Raw genomic sequence first — 16,747 nt, 5'->3', positions numbered from 1 at the left:
AAAACACCGAAGGGAAGACCTTTCTCTGAGGTCAGGAGAGAAATAAGGAGACTGGTGGATCAGGAATGAGCTAAGCCTGACAGGTGATGTTACTCTTCTGAGAGGAAACTAGATCATCCTTCAAAAAAGCCTGCAGGATTGCAACAAATCACTATCCCAAATAGGGCATCAGGTAATTGCCAAAACAAAGGCTCAGCTGAGGGAAATGTTATGCTTCCCATTGATTGACCAGCTCACGTTCTGGGGACAAGATTTAAAGAGTACACACAAGAATTACAGATACATCACAAAATAATGCCTTGCTTGCCGCAGGCGAATTGTGAGGTTGAACAGCCCATGTAAACTCTGAACAAAACGATGAGCATAGTTATGCATAGTGGAGATAGGAATGAGTGGAGACAAGAGAACTTCCTGTGGGCTTACTGAAACACCCCACACTGTACCACAAGGTGCTCCCCGCCAACTGTGCTTTTCAAAAGGCCTCCTCAAAAGCTACTGTCCCTTGATGGCATCTGGTTAACATTGATCATGAACGCAGCCAGCTATGGAGGATGCGGAACAATGATAAAGCAACCTGGAAGAGAAAAGCTGTGTCTCAGGACATACACATTGGAGATCAATTACCAGTAAAAGAGTGATACCCAGGCAGCAAATTCAGGTTGCCATTAGAAAGAAGGATGGCCACTAACACAAATGGGACAATGGTCTCTGTCAGAAGAGGTGTCAAAATAGTTGCTTGGAATGTATCCATGTTTAAAAAGCTGATGCACTCCCGAGGTGAGAACAGCTCCACACAGTCAAGAAAATCAACAGTGGAATGGAGATACCCTAGGTGCTGAGAGGAGACACAATCAATCAATCAATCATTTGAGGAGCGCGCTACTCACCCTTGAGGGTCTCAAGGTGCTTGAGGGGGGGGAGCTGCTACTGCTCGAACAGCCAAGTCTTGACGAGTCTCCTGAAGGTCAGCAGGTCCTTGGACTGCCGTAGGTGGATGGGGAGGGTGTTCCAGGTCTTGGCCGCAGGGTAGGAGAAAGATCTGCCTACGGTGGTGAGGGCGAGGTCGGCGGAGCGGAGCTGACGGTTCAGGGTGTAGAAGGTGAGACAATCGTTAAGGTATGCTGTTCCAGCGTTGTGGAGTGCTTTGTGGGCATGAGTTAGCAGTTTGAATGTGATCCTTTTGTTGACGGGAAGCCAGTGTAGGTCTCTTAGGTGGGCTGTGATGTGGCGGGGGATGTTGAGGATGAGGCGTACGGAGGCGTTCTGTATCCGTTGCAGTCTTTTCTGGAGAGCTGCTGTGGTTCCCGCGAAGAGAGCATTGTTTAGTCCAGTCTGCTGCTCACGAGGGCCTGGGTAACCAACCTTCTGGTATCGGTAGGGATCCACCTGTAGATTTTGCGGAGCATGCGGAGGGTGTTGAAGCAGAAGGATGAGACGGCGTTGACTTGTTGGGTCATGGAGAGTGATGAGTCAAGGAGGAAACCCAGGTTGCGGGCGTGGTTGGTGGGCGTTGGTGCGGCTCCCTGCGAGGGCGGCCACCAGGAGGCGTCCCAAGTGGAGGGGGTGGGGCTGAGGATGAGGACCTCTGTCTTATCTGAGTTTAGTTTTAGTCGACTGTTCTTCATCCAGTTGGTGAAGGCCTTCATGACCTTGTGGAGGTTGGTTTTGGCTGTGGCGGGGTCTTTGGTGAGGGAGAGGATCAGCTGGGTGTCGTCGGCATAAGAGATGATGTTGAGGTTGTGAGATCGGACGATTTTGGCGAGCGGTGCCATGTAGACATTGAAGAGTGTCAACCTGAGGGAGGAACCCTGTGGTATGCTGCAGATGGTCTTGGTGGCTTCATATAGGAATGGGGGGAGGCGGACTCTCTGTGTTCTGTTGGAGAGGAAGGAAGTGATCCAGTCCAGGGCTTTGTCGCAGATCCCTGCGTCATGGAGGCGTGTGAGCAGGGTGTGGTGGCAGACGGTGTCAAAAGCGGCCAAGAGATCCATGAGGATGAGGGCTGCTGTTTCGCCTTTGTCCAGGAGGGTTCGAATGTTGTCGGTGGCAGTGATGAGGGCAGTCTCGATGCTGTGATTGCTGGGAAAGCCAGATTGGGACAGATCCAGAGTGTTGTTTTCCGTCAGGTGGTGGGGGCAGTTGCCTGTTGACGATCTTCTCGAGTACCTTTGTCGGGAACGGAAGGAGGGAGATGGGCCAGTAGGTTTTGAGGTCCTCGGGGTCCGCCTGGGGTTTCTTGAGTAAGGCGTTGATCTCGGCATGCTTCCAGCTTTCCTGGAAGGTGGCAGTCCTAAAGGAGCTATTGATGATCATACGGAGTTAGGGGGTGATGATGGAGCTCGCTCTTTTGTAGATGTAGTGCGGGCAGGGGTCAGATGGAGAGCCGGAATGAATGGTGTTCATTACTTTGATGATGTCAGCGTTGTTGACGTGTGTCCAGGATAGCAGGAGGTTGGTGTGGTTGGGGGGCGATGAGTCGGAGGTGTTGGTGGCAGCTGGTGAGGTCTTGTTGTTGAAGCTGTCGTGGATGTCTGTGATCTTGCGGTGAAAGAAGGTGGTGAGGGTGTCACAGAGGTCTTGCGAAGGTGGGATGTCGTTGGTGCTAGAGCTGGGATTGGACAGTTCCTTCACGATGTTGAGGAGCTCTTTGCTGTTGTGCGCGTTGTTGTCGATACGTTCCTTGAAGGAGGATCTCTTGGTGGCCCGGATGAGCTGGTTGTGCTTGCGGATGGCGTTCTTGAGGGCCGTGTGGGTGGCTGATGTCTGTTTCAGGTGCCACTTCCTCTCGAGTTTGCGGCAGGCCTGTTTGGAGGTCCGGAGGTCGGTGGTGAACCAGGTGGCCTTTCTGATGGCGCGGTTGTGAGAGGGTTTCTTGATCGGGGCGAGAGTGTTGGCGCAGTCGTAGATCCATTGCCTGAGGTTGCGGGCGGCAGTGTCGGTGTTGGTGGAGTCAGCTGGTGGGGCTCGGGCGAATGCGGAGATTAGCCGGTCATTGGTGATCTTGTTCCAGCTGTGGCTGGGGATCGGTTATGGGTGGTAGTGGGTGGTGGGTTTATTGAAGGTGAAGTGGACGCACCGGTGGTCGGTCTAGTGGTGTTCGGTGGTGTGGCTGAAGGTGATGTGTCTGCTGGAGAAGATGGAGTTGAGCGTGTGTACGGAGGAGTGGGTGGGAGATGTGATGAGTTGATTGAGTCTGAGGTTGGCGATGTTGTTGAGCAGGTCGATCGAGTTGCTGTCATTGGTGTTTTTGAGGTGGAAGTTCAGGTCCCCGAGGAGGATGTAATCTGTGGATGCAAGGGCTTGAGTGCTGATGGTGTCTGTGATGGAGTGACTGAACTGAGGTCGAGGTCCGGGGGGTCTGTAGATGAGGGTACCCCTGAGGGTGGTCTTGGGGTCAATGTGGATTTGGAAGTGCATGTGTTCGGCAGTGCTGAGGGTGTCTTCGGTGTTGGTTGAGATTCTGATGGTGTTCCTGTGGACAATGGCGATCTCTCCTCCCGGTCTGTTGGTGTGGTCTCTGTGGGTGGTCTTGTAACTATCTGGGATGGCTATGGCGATGTCGGGACCTGAGGATGGGTTCATCCAGGTCTTTGTTAGGAATGCGATGTCCGGGGAGGAGACGAGAAGGTCCCAAAGCTCGATGGCGTGCTTGTGGGCGGAGAGGGTGTTGAGAAGGATGCACCTGAGGTGGTTGCGTCCGGTTCTGGCAGGTGAGGTGGTGGCTAGGAGGGTAGAGAAGTTGCAGCTCCGGCAGGGGAAGGGTCCATGGGCGAGGTTTGGTGAGGCCTGGAAGCAGGTGGTAGAGCAGCCAGTGTTGAGGGTGTGTAAAGCATTGGCGTCGTAGTAGCGTCTGGTGCCGGGGGGGATCTCGTAGGCCAGGGGGACTGGCACTGAGGGTGGAGCAGGAAAGTCCTGCATTTTGAAAAGCCAGAGGACTAGATAGGCTCTTTGCGACAATCTGAGACAATTAGAGAAGATTAGAGACTAAAGATTTTGGCCCTCATTTTAACCCTGGTGGTTGGTGATAAAACGGCGGTAATACTGCCAACAGGCCAGTGGTAACAAAAATGGAATTATGACCACGGCGGAAACCGCTCAGACAGACAGCCACTTTAACAGTCCAATCGCCACGGCGGTAGCAACAAGCACCATGGCGGTAATCGCCAACAGCCAGGCAGAAGACAATGTACCGCAGACAGTATTACAACAGGCCTATCCGACACCTTTTCCGTGGCGGTACCAATGACATCAAAAACACGCCCGAAACAGAACACAGAAGTCAAAGGACTCACCTCTGGAAACTCAGGAAACAATCACGACGCCATGGAGCCCGAGTTGCACATTTTCCCCATGCTCCTATATCTCTTCCTGCATTACGAGCAGCAACACTGGCGAAGATGACCACAGTGAGTACTGCTGCCTAGCACACCCCCCACAGAACCAGATGCTGTAACATTACATATTCACCATCTACCGCTCAGCAATAATGCAAGGACAAAAAGATTGGAAGAAAGTGAGTATAATACGAGAAAATAACATGAATAAGTGCATCAAAATACAAATGTATATACATATCTACAAATGTAGGGACACTTCCCAATCCTCAATGTCCGTGGGCCACAGGGCCACAACACATAGACCAAGGCCCCACCTCAGACCTGCAACAACACTGAGAGAACACTGCTGGGGCATCAGATCGAAAATACACAGGCACCTCAGGGGGACGGGGAATTGGGGGGGGGCACCTTAACGGGAAGATGGTACAACACTACTGGTCCAGGAGGGGGCTATATGGCCCTATGTGGTGTCCTGGGGTGTGCAAGGCCACAGTCTCTCAAGTGGGTGGTTTGCCAACTGCTTGGTCCTGGGGAGTGCAAGGCCACGGTCTCTCAAGTGGGTGGTTTGCCCACTGCTTGGTCCTGGGGAGTGCAAAGCCACAGTCTCTCAAGTGGGTGGTTTGCCCACTGCTTGGTCCTGGGGAGTGTAAAGCCACAGTCTCTCATGTGGGTGGTTTGCCCATTGCTTGGTCCCTGGGAGTGCAAAGCCACAGTCTCGACAGTGGATGGCTTCTCCACTGGTTCTGGAGCGGGCCTTGTGCCCTGTGATGCAGATCTTGAGGAGTGTAAGGTCACAGTCTCTCACCTGGGAGTCACACCTACAGGATTTGCATGGTCAAGGACACAGTACAGCCCATAGAGGCGGCACTACACACTGCCCGCTGGTGGTGATGGCTGTTCAGTGGTGGCAGTGGCGGTGCTGGTGTTGCGGTGGCAGTGGTGGGGAGAGGTTCCAGCCCATCCCCTGCAGCCTCAGACGGCTGCCCACTGGGGCTGCTTCAGCTGCTGGTGGTGGTGCAGGTGTCGGTGCTGGGGGGCAGTGCTGGTGGTGGTGCTGGGGCTGCTGCTTCTGGCAGTGGTGCCGGCAGTGGTGGGGGAGGCTCCATCCCTTCCCCTGCAGCCTCTGACGGCTGCCAATTGGGGCTGCTGCAGCTGGCAGTGGTGCTGGAAGTGGTGCTGGCGGCGGTGCTGGTGCTGGCAGTGGTGGGGGAGGCTCCAGCCCTTCCCCTGCAGCCTCGGACGGCTGAGCTGCCATGGTTGGTGGTGGGGGCTCCGATTGAGTCCCAGCACCAGGCCTCCTGTCCTTCCTGCCTGCTGGTGCTTGCCCCTTGCCCTTCACTTTTGCAGCTGGTGGTGCCTCCTTGCTCTTCCCTTTGGCAGCTGGTAGTGCCTCCTTGCCCTTCCTTAATGCATCTGGTACATGCACACTTCCAGTACTGCTGGTTGGTTCCGGGGATCCTCTCTCACCTGCAGTAGCTGTCGACACTACTGTGGCCGTGGACTGGGTGGCTGAGGTGCTCGCCTGGGTTCTGACCACCCTGGCCCAACGTGAAGGATGGGGAGAGGAAAAGCTTCTTAGGGACTTTGGGGAGGGAAGAGGGTGAAGGTTTGGGAGTGGAGGAAGAGGAAGTGGTTGTAGGAGGTGTCTGTCTGCTGTGTTTGGGTGGAGATGCATGGGCTGGATGCTGTTATGAGGTGGATGGCTGCTGAGTGTCTGAGTGCTTGTGTACTTTGGGAGGAGGAGCAACAAACACAGTGGGAGAGGACACAGGGGATGTGTGCATGGATGTGGGCGTGGTGACTGCCAATGAGGGGTTTGTAATGATAGGCGTGCTGGTGATGTAGGTAGTGGATGAGGATGTAGTGCATGCAGGTGTGTGTGTAGATGCAACTAGAAGGGAGGTGGACGATGAGGAGGAGGGGGACACAGTGGAGGCAGTGGATGTTGGTATGTCTGCATCTGAATGGTGTTTGTGTGAGTGCCTGTGGGATGAAGTGTGGTGCCTGCGTTTGCCTGAACCACTTCTGTGTGTTGTTCTGGGTGCATGCTGGTCTGCCTGTGTCCTTGGGATGGGTTGGGGTTGAGGGGAATGGGACTGGGTAGAGGAAGTTTGAGGGGGCAGGCTAGAAACAGGGACAATGGCTGCCATCACAGAGGAGGCCAGAGCCTGGATTGATCTCTGAAGGGCCGTCATGCCAGAGTGAACGCCCTTCAGGAAGGCATTTGTTTGTTGTAAATGGGCTGCCAGCCCCTGGATGGCATTTACAATGGTTGTCTGCCCAACACAGATGGATCGCAGGAGGTCAATAGCCTCCTCACTCAGGGCAGCAGGGCTAACTGGGGCAGGGCCCGAGGTACCTGGGGTGAAGCAGATGCCCACCCTCCTAGGTGAGCGGGAAACTCGCTGAGGGGCTGCTGGGAGGGTTGTGCTGGTATGGGGTTGGCAGCTGTACCTGTAGTTGGGGTGGCCACAGAGGTGTCCGCCACCACCAGGGAGCTTCCATCGGAGGAGGTATCACTGTCTGAACTGTCCCCTCCTATTGGCGCTCCTTTGGTGCTCCCCTCGCCCTCCATCCCACAGGTGCCCTCACCGTCGGTGGATTCGGCCTCCTGGGCCCTGTGGGATGCAGCTCCCTCTGTTGCTCGTGCCTCATCTCCTCTGCCAGATGATGCTAATGCACAGAAGGACAGGGTGACAAAAAAAAAGGGGAGGAAGAGACAAAGGATACACTGGGTCAATGGCTGCTCCAACACCACCGTTTGCATACACGACACACACACACACACACAGGGAACAGCCCTATGCATTAGGCAATACACTACCTGTCACAATGCTAGTCACTAGGTCATGGACAGTAATACCTAACGCCACTAACAGCATACCGGAATACTGGAGACCCACAGACCCCTGCGCAGTAGTAGATGCCTACTAGCTTGTTTGGAGGTGGTTCTCATCATACCCTGCCCAATATGGAACCTACCCTGCATTGTCCGGCCTGGCCTAGGGGCACCCACAGGCCCACATCCCCCACCCGGAGACCACCCCACCACGCGCAAGTAGTATATTTGAAAACTGTACTCACCGCCTTGTGGCTGCTGTGATGCCCTCAAGCACCCATCCAGCTCTGGATAGGCCACTGCCAGTATGCGACAGTGGGTGCTCCGCCTGCCATAGACCCCAGGGTCTGCACGTCCTTAGTGATGGCACGCCATATACCCTTTTTCTGATGGGCACTGACCTGCAGAAAAATACACATAGAAAAAAGGTCCGACCGTCCGGCCTGTTACACTCATGTCCCACCATAGCCCTCCCATCCCCTTACGCACAGACATTGCCCACCATACATGCAGCACGCTGTCCAGGAGCCTTCCACCAACCCCCGCTTACAAGAGGCCCTCACACACAGCACACCATGCATTCATCGCCCATGCATCGTGCTCACAGTGTACTCACCTGTTGGTCTGGAGGCTCATACAGCATTTGGTACTGGGGTAGGACCCCATCCACCAGTCTCTCCAACTCTGCAGTGGTGAAGGCAGGGGCCCTTTCCCCAGTGACACGAGCCATGGTCGGTTCCAGACACAGGTCACAGCAGCGCTTGCAGTGTAGGTCCTCTCCTGTTGAAGGTCAGGTAGGAAGTGGGTGAACAGATACAAAATGGCGGTCACGTCCACGGTGGTGCATACCGTCACCGCACATCACTATTGGCCACTGTAACTAATAGGGCCCAATGGGATCCAATGAGGAGTTGCACAGCGGTTTTCAACGTCACACGTCGCACAACGTCAGTGGAATTACATGATTTCCACAATTCACTCCATACATGACCAGCAGACGCCATTTCAGGGGGGAGGGCAGGCCTTGGCACCTAACTGCGTCACAGTACACATATGCACCATTTGGGCCTATACAACAATCTTGTGTTACAGTCACAACATGCAATGCAGTGTATTGTTTTGAAATATGGGATACTGACCAGCTACTCACCTTTTGCCCCCTAGATTGCAACCGCTGCGGATGAATCGGAGATGGAGACATCCCCCCATGTACAGGCCTCTGGTGGACTTGGAAACAATGGAGGACAGGCATATTATCCTCACCTACAGACTTGACAGGGCCACAATCACAGAGCTGTGTGCCCAATTGGAACCTGACCTGATATCTGCTATCCGTCCCCCCACTTGGATCCCCCCTCTGGTGCAAGTTCTATCAGTGCTCCATTTCCTGGCAAGTGGCTCCTTCCAAGTGACAGTGGGCTTGATGTCTCAGCCAATGTTCTCAATAGTGCTGACCAGAGTGTTGTCTGCCCTGATTAAACACATGCGCAGCTACATTGTTTTCCCCCAGGTGGAAGATTTGGCCACAGTGAAAGCAGATTTCTATGCAACGGGACATATCCCCAACATTATTGGGGCAATAGATGGTACACATATTGCATTTGTGTTCCCCCGGAGAAATGAGCAGGTGTTCAGAAATCAAAAGAGCTTTCACTCCATGAATGAATCAATCAATCAATCAAAAAATTTACTAAGTGCACTACTCACCCGTTAGGGTCTCAAGGTGCTGAGGGTGGGGAGGGCTGCCGTTTACTGCTCCTAAAGCCATGTCTTGAGGTGCTTTCTGAAAGTTAGGAAGTCCTGGGTCTTGCGTAGGTTGGTGGGGAGGGAGTTCCAGGTCCTGGCGGCGAGGTGGAAGAAGAATCTGCCGCCGGAGGTGGTGCGTTGGATGCGAGGGAATGTGGTGAGGGTGAGGTCAGCGGAGAAGTCGAGTAGGTGTGTGGAAGTTTACTCATTCGTTAAGGTAGGCTGGTCCAGTGTCGTGGAGGGATTTGTAAGCGTGGATAAGGACTTTGAAGATGATCCTTTTGCTGATGGGCAGCCAGTGTAGGGATCTGAGGTGAGCGGAGATGTGTTCGTGGCGGGGGAGGTTGAGGATGAGACGTCCGGCTGCGTTCTGGATTTGGTGGAGTTTTTTCTGAAGCTTGGCTGTGGTACCAGCGTAGAGGGCGTTGCTGTCCAGTCTGCTGCTGATGAGGGCATGGGTGACCGTTTTTCTTGTTTCCAAGAGAATCCATTTGAAAGTCTTCCGTAGCATGCGAAGGGTGTTGAAGCAGGAGGACGATATGGTGTTGATTTGCTGGGCCATGGAGAGAGATGAGTCTAAGATGATGCTGAGGTTGCGTGCGTGGGTGGTGGGTGTTGGGGGTGGTCCGAGGACGGTGGGCCACCAGGAGTCATCCCATGCTGTCTTGTTGGGGCCAAAGATGATGATTTCTGTTTTGTTGGAGTTAGGTTTGAGGTGGCTTGCTGTCATCCATTTGGCGATGTCGAGGAGTCCTGCATGCAGGTATGTCTTGGCGGTGGAAGGGTTCCTGGTGAGGGAGATGATGAGCTGGGTGTCGTTTGTGTAAGAGATGATGGTGATTCCGTGGGGCAGAGGATGTTGGTGAGTGGGGCCATGTATATGTTGAAGAGGGTGGGGCTGAGAGAGGGTCCTTGGGGGACCCCGCAGATGATTTTGATGGCTGGGGACCGGAAGGGAGGGAGGCGGACTCTTTGGGTTCTTTCGGCGAGGAAGGAGGTGAGCCAGTCTAGGGCCTTGTGTTAGATTCCTGCTTCAAAAAGGCATATGAGGAGGCTTTGGTGGCATACAGTGTTGAGCGCTGCGGAGAGGTCAAGGAGGATGAGAGCGACGGTCTTGCCCTTGTGGTTCTGATGTCGTCTGTGCAGGCTATGAGGGCGGTTTCAGTGCTGTGGTTCTTGCGGAATCCAGACTGGGAGGCATTGAGTGTGTTGTTTTCCTCTAAGAAGTGAGACAGTTGGGCGTTCACTATCTTCTCAGCGACCTTGGCGGGGAAGGGGAGAAGGGAGATGGGACAGTAGTTTGTGAGGTCTTCGGGGTTTGCTTTGGGTTTTTTGATGAGCACTTTGACTTTGGCGTGCTTCCAGATGTCTGGGAAGGTTGTGGTGTTGAAGGAGCTGTTGATTACGGCGCAGAGCTGGGGAGCGATGATTTGGCTGGCCTTGTTGAAAATGTGGTGGGGGCAGGGGTCTGTGGGGGAGCCTGAGTGGATGGAGTTCATGTTTTCTTCGGTTTCTTCGTCGTTGGTTGGGGTCCAAGTGTGTATTTGGTTGGTGTGGGGAGGCATTGTGCTGTCGGTCGTGTCAGTGGTGGTGACAGTGGGTGCTGATGCTGTGAAACTGTTTTGTATGTCTACGATTTTGAGGTGAAAGTAGTTGGAGAGGGAGTTGCAAAGGTTTTGGGTGTGAGGGGGGTCGATGGTGCTGGATTTGGGTTTGGTGAGCTCTTTGATGATGGCAAAGAGTTCCTTGCTGTTGTATGAGTTATTGTCTATGCATTCTTTGTAGAAGGACCGTTTGGTGGTCCGGATGAGTTGGTGGTGTTTGCGTATGGTTGTTTTGAGGGTGGAGAAATTGCTCATTGGGGGTTCTTGGCACCATACTTTCTCAATTTTCTGGCATTCACATTTGGAGGCTTGGAGTTCTGTGGTGAACCAAGGGGCGGACTTGGTGGTGCGGGAGTTGTTGTTTCTTTTCAATGGGGCGAGGGAGTCTGCGCAAGTTGTTAACCATTGTGTGAGGTTGTGGGTGGCAGTGTTGGGGTCGTTGGTGATGGGTGGTGGGGCTTGTGTGAGATGGCGATCAGGTGTTCTTTGGATATCTTGTCCCACTTTCGCTAGGGTGCGGTGTGTTGTTGGTGGTGGGTGGGGGCTTTCATGAAGGAGAAATGGACGCAGTGGTGGTCAGTCCAGTGGAGTTCGGTGGTGTGGGTAAAGGTGACGTGGCTGCTGGAGGTGAAAATTGCGTCAAGCGTGTGTCCTGCTGAGTGAGTGGGTGAGGTGACCAGTTGCTTGAGTCTGAGGTTCGTGAGGTTGTCCAACAGGTCTGTGGAGTTGCGGTCGTGGGTGCTTTCCAGGTGAAAGTTGAGGTCACCAAGGAGTATGCAGTCTGTGGAGGTGAGGGCGTGGGAGCTGATAGTGTCTGCGATGGCGTTGCAAAATGGGGGGCGGGGTCCTGGTGGTCTGTAAATGAGGGTTCCTCTAAGGGTGGTGTTGTTACGACTCGGTCGTCCCATTTCCAGGGGGCGCTGTAAGGGGACTGTCAGAAGCCTGGGAATCACCTTGAACACCTATCTAGAGTCCCTAGCTGACTCCTGTTTGTTTCTCTTTTCTCCATGGTACACTTGTGTAGGACTACATTTGCTTCTTGGGACTGCAAATCCCATAATGCACAGCTTGGTAGTCAGGAAAACCCGGATTCTGTTTCCCATTGTTTTCAATGGGAGAAGTCCAGTTGCTCCTTTTCACTGGATCCTCTCCTCCAGGACTTGCAAGTGTCCGAAACCACACACACACCTGAAACCTCTCCTGTGCAGCCCAGCTTGGAACTGCTTATAAGCAGCCATTTCCTCAAGATCCCTGTCGTGCATCGGACTTCAATTCCTTTGTGTTACAGACCCCTTGTCGGATGGTGTTCCAGTTTTGTTCCTGTTCTGTTCCAGCCTGATCATGTTTCCTGTTTCTCTGCCCTGCTCCTGATTGTTCCAGCCAGAGTCTGCTCCCTACTTCTTAGCCTTGTACCTGTTTGTTTCTTCCAAAGCCTGCTCCCTGTTTCCCTGCCCTGCTCCTGCCTTGTTTCAGCCTGAACCTTCTCTCTGTTTCCCAGTCCTGTTTACTGCTCATTTCCTACTCCCTGTATTCCAGTATTGTCCTTGCCTGTTCCAGCCTGAGCCTGTTCTCAGTTTCCCAGTCCTGTCTCTGTCTGTCCCAGCCAGAGGTTTGTGCCCTGTTTTCAAGTCCTAGACCTGCCTTTGCTTCAGCCTGAGCCTGTTCCTAGTTCTTGCCTCTGCCTCTTTGTTTGTTCCCTTCTGTTTCTGTTTCTTCTTGGTTCTTTGTGTCTGGTAAGTGTTCTATCAGTCTTCACCAGTGTATACGTGTCCTCCTGTGCACTGGGGTTGGCTCCTGGTTTCCAGGAGGCAATTCCAGCCCCCATCCTTGTCCAGTGTTATACGTTGTATTTCGTGCCTAACAGTGACAGTGTGCTATTGCTGTTTTCTCAGGAATCGCCACTGTGTTTCGAGCTGGACCCACAAGAGCGTGTCCTGTGTATGTAAGTACTATCCTTGTTTGTGTTCTAGGGTCCAGAGACAGAACCACTTCTGCTGCCTCCTTTCTATGGGGCTGGCAGGGTGACTATCTGTAAGAGCAAACTGCACAGAGGCATTGAGATTCCCTGTCACTGTGGGAGGTTCTGCGCCTTACTCTGTGTACAACCCCAGCGTGTTTGTCCACTGGTAATCCGTTTCTATTTGTTCACACAAGGGTTGCTCTGCTTTTACTTTCCTGTTTCCTGTGCCTGTCTATAGCTGTCCTTTCCGTGTATGCCTTTAGCTGCTCTTCTGCCCTAGTACACTACCTCTTTAGGATATTCGGTGTCCCAACCAGAGTCCTGATCAGACCCGTCCGAAACCGTGACAGGTGTTGGCGTTGATGTGTATTAAAAAGTGTAGGTGTTCTGCGCTGTCCAGGGTATCGTTGGTGTTGGTGGAGATTTTGATGGTGTTTTTGTGTATGATGGCGATACCACCTCCTGGCTTGTTTATGCGGTCTCTACGGGAGATTTTGTAGCCTTCTGGGATGGCTATGGCTATGTCGGGTTCTGATGAGGGGTTCATCCATAATTCTGTGAGGAAGGCGATGTCAGGGGAGTATGTAGTGATCAGGTCCCAGAGCTCGATGGCTTGCTTGTGGACAGAGCGGGTGTTAAGGAGTATGCAGTTAAGGTGATTGTGGGGGTTGTTGTGGTGCGTGTTGGTGTTGTTGGAGTTTGTGTGAGTGCAGGAAAAATGGCATAAGTGGTCCATGTTTGTGCTTGGGGTTGGCCTGGGAGCAGGCGGGGTGCTGTCCTGGGTTGAGGGCGTGTAGTTTAGTGGAGGAGTAGTGCTGCCTCGGGGGGTCGGAACAGTGAGGGCCAGGGGAACCGGCGCTAGGCGCGGTCCAGGCACAGACGGGCGCAAACGGGCTTGCCTCTGGCACGCCTCCGGCATGCCAGCGGTGCGCCCGCCATTAAGAAGGGGAGGAGGGAGGGAGGAGCAGCTGGGAGGTGGGAGGGAAGGACCAATAGGTGCGCGAGGGGTGCGGGCCGCAGGGGACGCAGCGGCAGGGATCGGGAGATCGGCAAGACCCGGCTGGGAACCAGGCAGTGCAGACAACAAGGGCAAAATGAAGAGGAATTCAAAAAGGGCCCATGAGCAACTAAAAACAGTGCAGAAAACGAAAAACGATTTACATGAAACAAAATAACGAAATACAAAATGCAGAGCACAACTAGATATGCCTACCACTAGGCAACAGGGATGAGGCGCAGGTGGGTGCCTGCGGGTGGTGGAGGGCCTCGAACTCTTCCTAGCGGCAGATGGCGGGGTCAGGGGCACGGAGGCAGCTGGTGGAGCCAAGTGGCCTCCTGGCCAAAAACAGGTCACAAACAGGTCAGTGAATGTGTCGATAGTGTGCCTGGAGGATCAGCACATCTCCCATGTCAATGCAAAGTATCCTGGCTCTGTGCATGATGCCTTTATCCTGAGGAATAGCAGCATCCCATCTATGTGATGGCTCAACTCCAGAGGCACCGGGTGTGGCTAATAGGTGAGCCCTGATTCCCACCCGGTGGATGTTGGTGTATGGGTGTGGTGTGGGCACTAAGGGTTAGTGTGTGTCTAAAAGTTGTCCCTCGATATGTGCAGGTGACTCTGGTTATCCCAACCTCTCATGGCTACTGACCCCTGTGAGGAATCCCAGGACAAGGGCAGAGGAACCTTACAATGAGGCACATGGGTGAACAAGAAGAATAATAGCAATGACATTCGGCCTCCTGAAGGCCAGATTTTGTTGCCTCCATCTAACAAGTGGATGCCTGTACTACTCACCCAAGAAGGTGTGCCAGATCATCATGGCATGCTGTATGTTGCACAACCTTGCCTTACGTCGCCAGGTGTCTTTTCTGTAGGAGGATGAGGCAGGAGATGGGTGTGTGGCAGTAGTGGACCCTGTGGACAGTGAAGATGAGGAGGCAGAGGGTGAGGAGGAGGACAACAGAAGTGCTATTATAAGACAGTACTTCCAATGACACACAGGTAGGACACTGTCATTACACTTTACATTGACAGTTTTGTATTTGACATTGTCACTGGCAGGCTGATTTTCCTACTTCTATGGCCACTTACTGTACCCTTTGGCATCTCTATTTTCAGATATTTGTGTCTTACTGTCACTACTGGTGTGTTGACTGCAGCCAACTACAGGTCATTCCAATGTATACAATACTGTACAGCTATAATGCAGTGTTTAAAGCTTGTTAAACAAATACATGGTTAAATGATTTGACAGACTCCATACATGTATTTTTTTCAAATGGTGTTTACATCAGTGCTAAAGATTAGAGGGGGATGTGCAATGGGCTGGGGGGATGATGGAGGAAAGTCCAGGTTGTAGTCCAGTCTATTTGTAGTACAGGTGCATTGTCCAAGGGGGCATGGGAAGTGGAGCAATGGCAGTTCAAGTTGGAGAGGGTGACAGAGTGGGACACAAGGGTGACATTCAGGAGAGTCTTATTTCCTGGCGGGGTCTTGGCAATGTTCTCTGGCTTCTGCCTGGATCGCAGGGACCGTTTGTGGAGTGGTTCTCCTTCTGCTGGGGTGCTGGTGGCCTGTTGGCACTGTGGCGGGGCCTCCTGTGCACTAGCAAAGGTGGACGGTTGTTCATCAGTTTGGCAAGTGTCAGGGACCCGGTGGTGTGCCACTGCCTCCCTCATGGTGTTGGCCATGTCAGCCAGCACCCCTGCAATGGTGACCAGGGTGGTGTTTATGTCCTTCAAGTCCTCCCTCATCCCTAGGTACTTCCCTCCTGCAACCGCTGGGTCTCCTGCAACTTGTCCAGTATCTGGCCCATCATCTCCCGGGAATGGTGGTATGCTCCCAGGATCTTGGCGAGTGCCTCCTGGAGGGTCGGTTCCCTGTGCCTGCCCTCCCCCTGTCGCACAACAGTCCTCCCAGCTTCCCTGTTGTCCTGTGCCTCTGTCCCCTGAACCACGTGCCCACTGCCACTGAACCCAAGTCCCTGATTGTCCTGTGTTTGTGGGGTGGCCTGGGGTTCCTGTAGTGGTGGACACACTGCTGATTGACGTGTCCTGGGGACAGAGGTATGGGCCTGCTGGTTGGGTACTGTGCTGGTGTTTCTTAGGGGGGAGGCTCTGTGGTGTATGGGACTGTGCCTGGGTAACCGACTGTCCGGAGATCCCTGATGGGCCAGGTTGGTCATCCAGATCCGGCGTCCAGAGGTGCTGTGATCACTGTGGACCTCTTCTGGGGGTGGACTGGAAGTTGCTGGCACCTCCTCTCCAGTGACATTGGGTGGGGGACCTATGGGGATGTAAAGGCAGTGTTATTGTTTCTGAGTGTGTCATCTTGTGCATGGCTGTGTTGCCCTGTATGGTTGTTATTGCCCTGGCAGATTTGCCTTTGAGTGAGTAGCTATTTTGTGGGCTAGGTGATTTTCTCCAGTGTGCATGCAGTGTTGATAGGTGTCCATGCAGGTCTGTGAGGGGAGTCCATGCATTGGTGTTACATGCAGGGCTTGATATTGGGATGAATATGTTGTGATGGTGGGGAATATGGGGGTGGTGAAGTGATGGGAGTAAGGGTAGGGGTGGGGGTTTGTGATGGCATGCAGGTAGGTGGGGTGATAGTAGTAGAGAATTTACTTACCAGAGTCCAGTCCTCCTCCTACTCCTGCTAGGCCTTCAGGAGGCATATCGCCAAGACTGTTGTTAGTTGGGGGGAGAAGGTGGGGGTCCACCGCCATTCCTCTGTACAGCTAGCTGGTGTCTTGCTGCTGTGGAATGTACCTTCCCCCGTAGGTCGTTCCACCTCTTCCTGATGTCATCCCTTGTTCTGGGGTGCTTTCCCACGGCATTGACCCTGTCCACGATTCTCCACCATAGCTCCATCTTCCGAGCAATGGATGTCTGCTGCACCTGTGATCCGAATAGCTGTGGCTCTACCCAGATGATTTCCTCCACCATGACCCTTAGCTCCTCTTCTGAGAACCTGGGGTGTTGTTGCGGTGCCATGGGTGTATTGTGAGTGGTGTGGGTGAGGGTGTGTGTGGTGCTGTGTTGGGGTGTGTGTGTCACAGTGTCCTTTCCTCTGGACCTGCACGTTGCTGAACAAAAGGCCCACCTTCCGGCGTCACCAACTCAGAAAGCTATTATAGCACAGAGTTACGATGAATCCAGTCGGGGAAGGGAATTAGGGTAGGGAACAGCAGGGAGAGAGATCTGAAAAGAAAAGGTTAGAACAAATATGCATTTACTTATTCACAGAAATATAACT

Source organism: Pleurodeles waltl, chromosome 7 (assembly GCF_031143425.1).
Source record: "Pleurodeles waltl isolate 20211129_DDA chromosome 7, aPleWal1.hap1.20221129, whole genome shotgun sequence".
Taxonomy (NCBI): Eukaryota; Metazoa; Chordata; class Amphibia; order Caudata; family Salamandridae; genus Pleurodeles; species Pleurodeles waltl.
The sequence above is the reverse complement of the archived record's forward strand: the minus strand, read 5'-3'. Positions refer to the sequence as shown.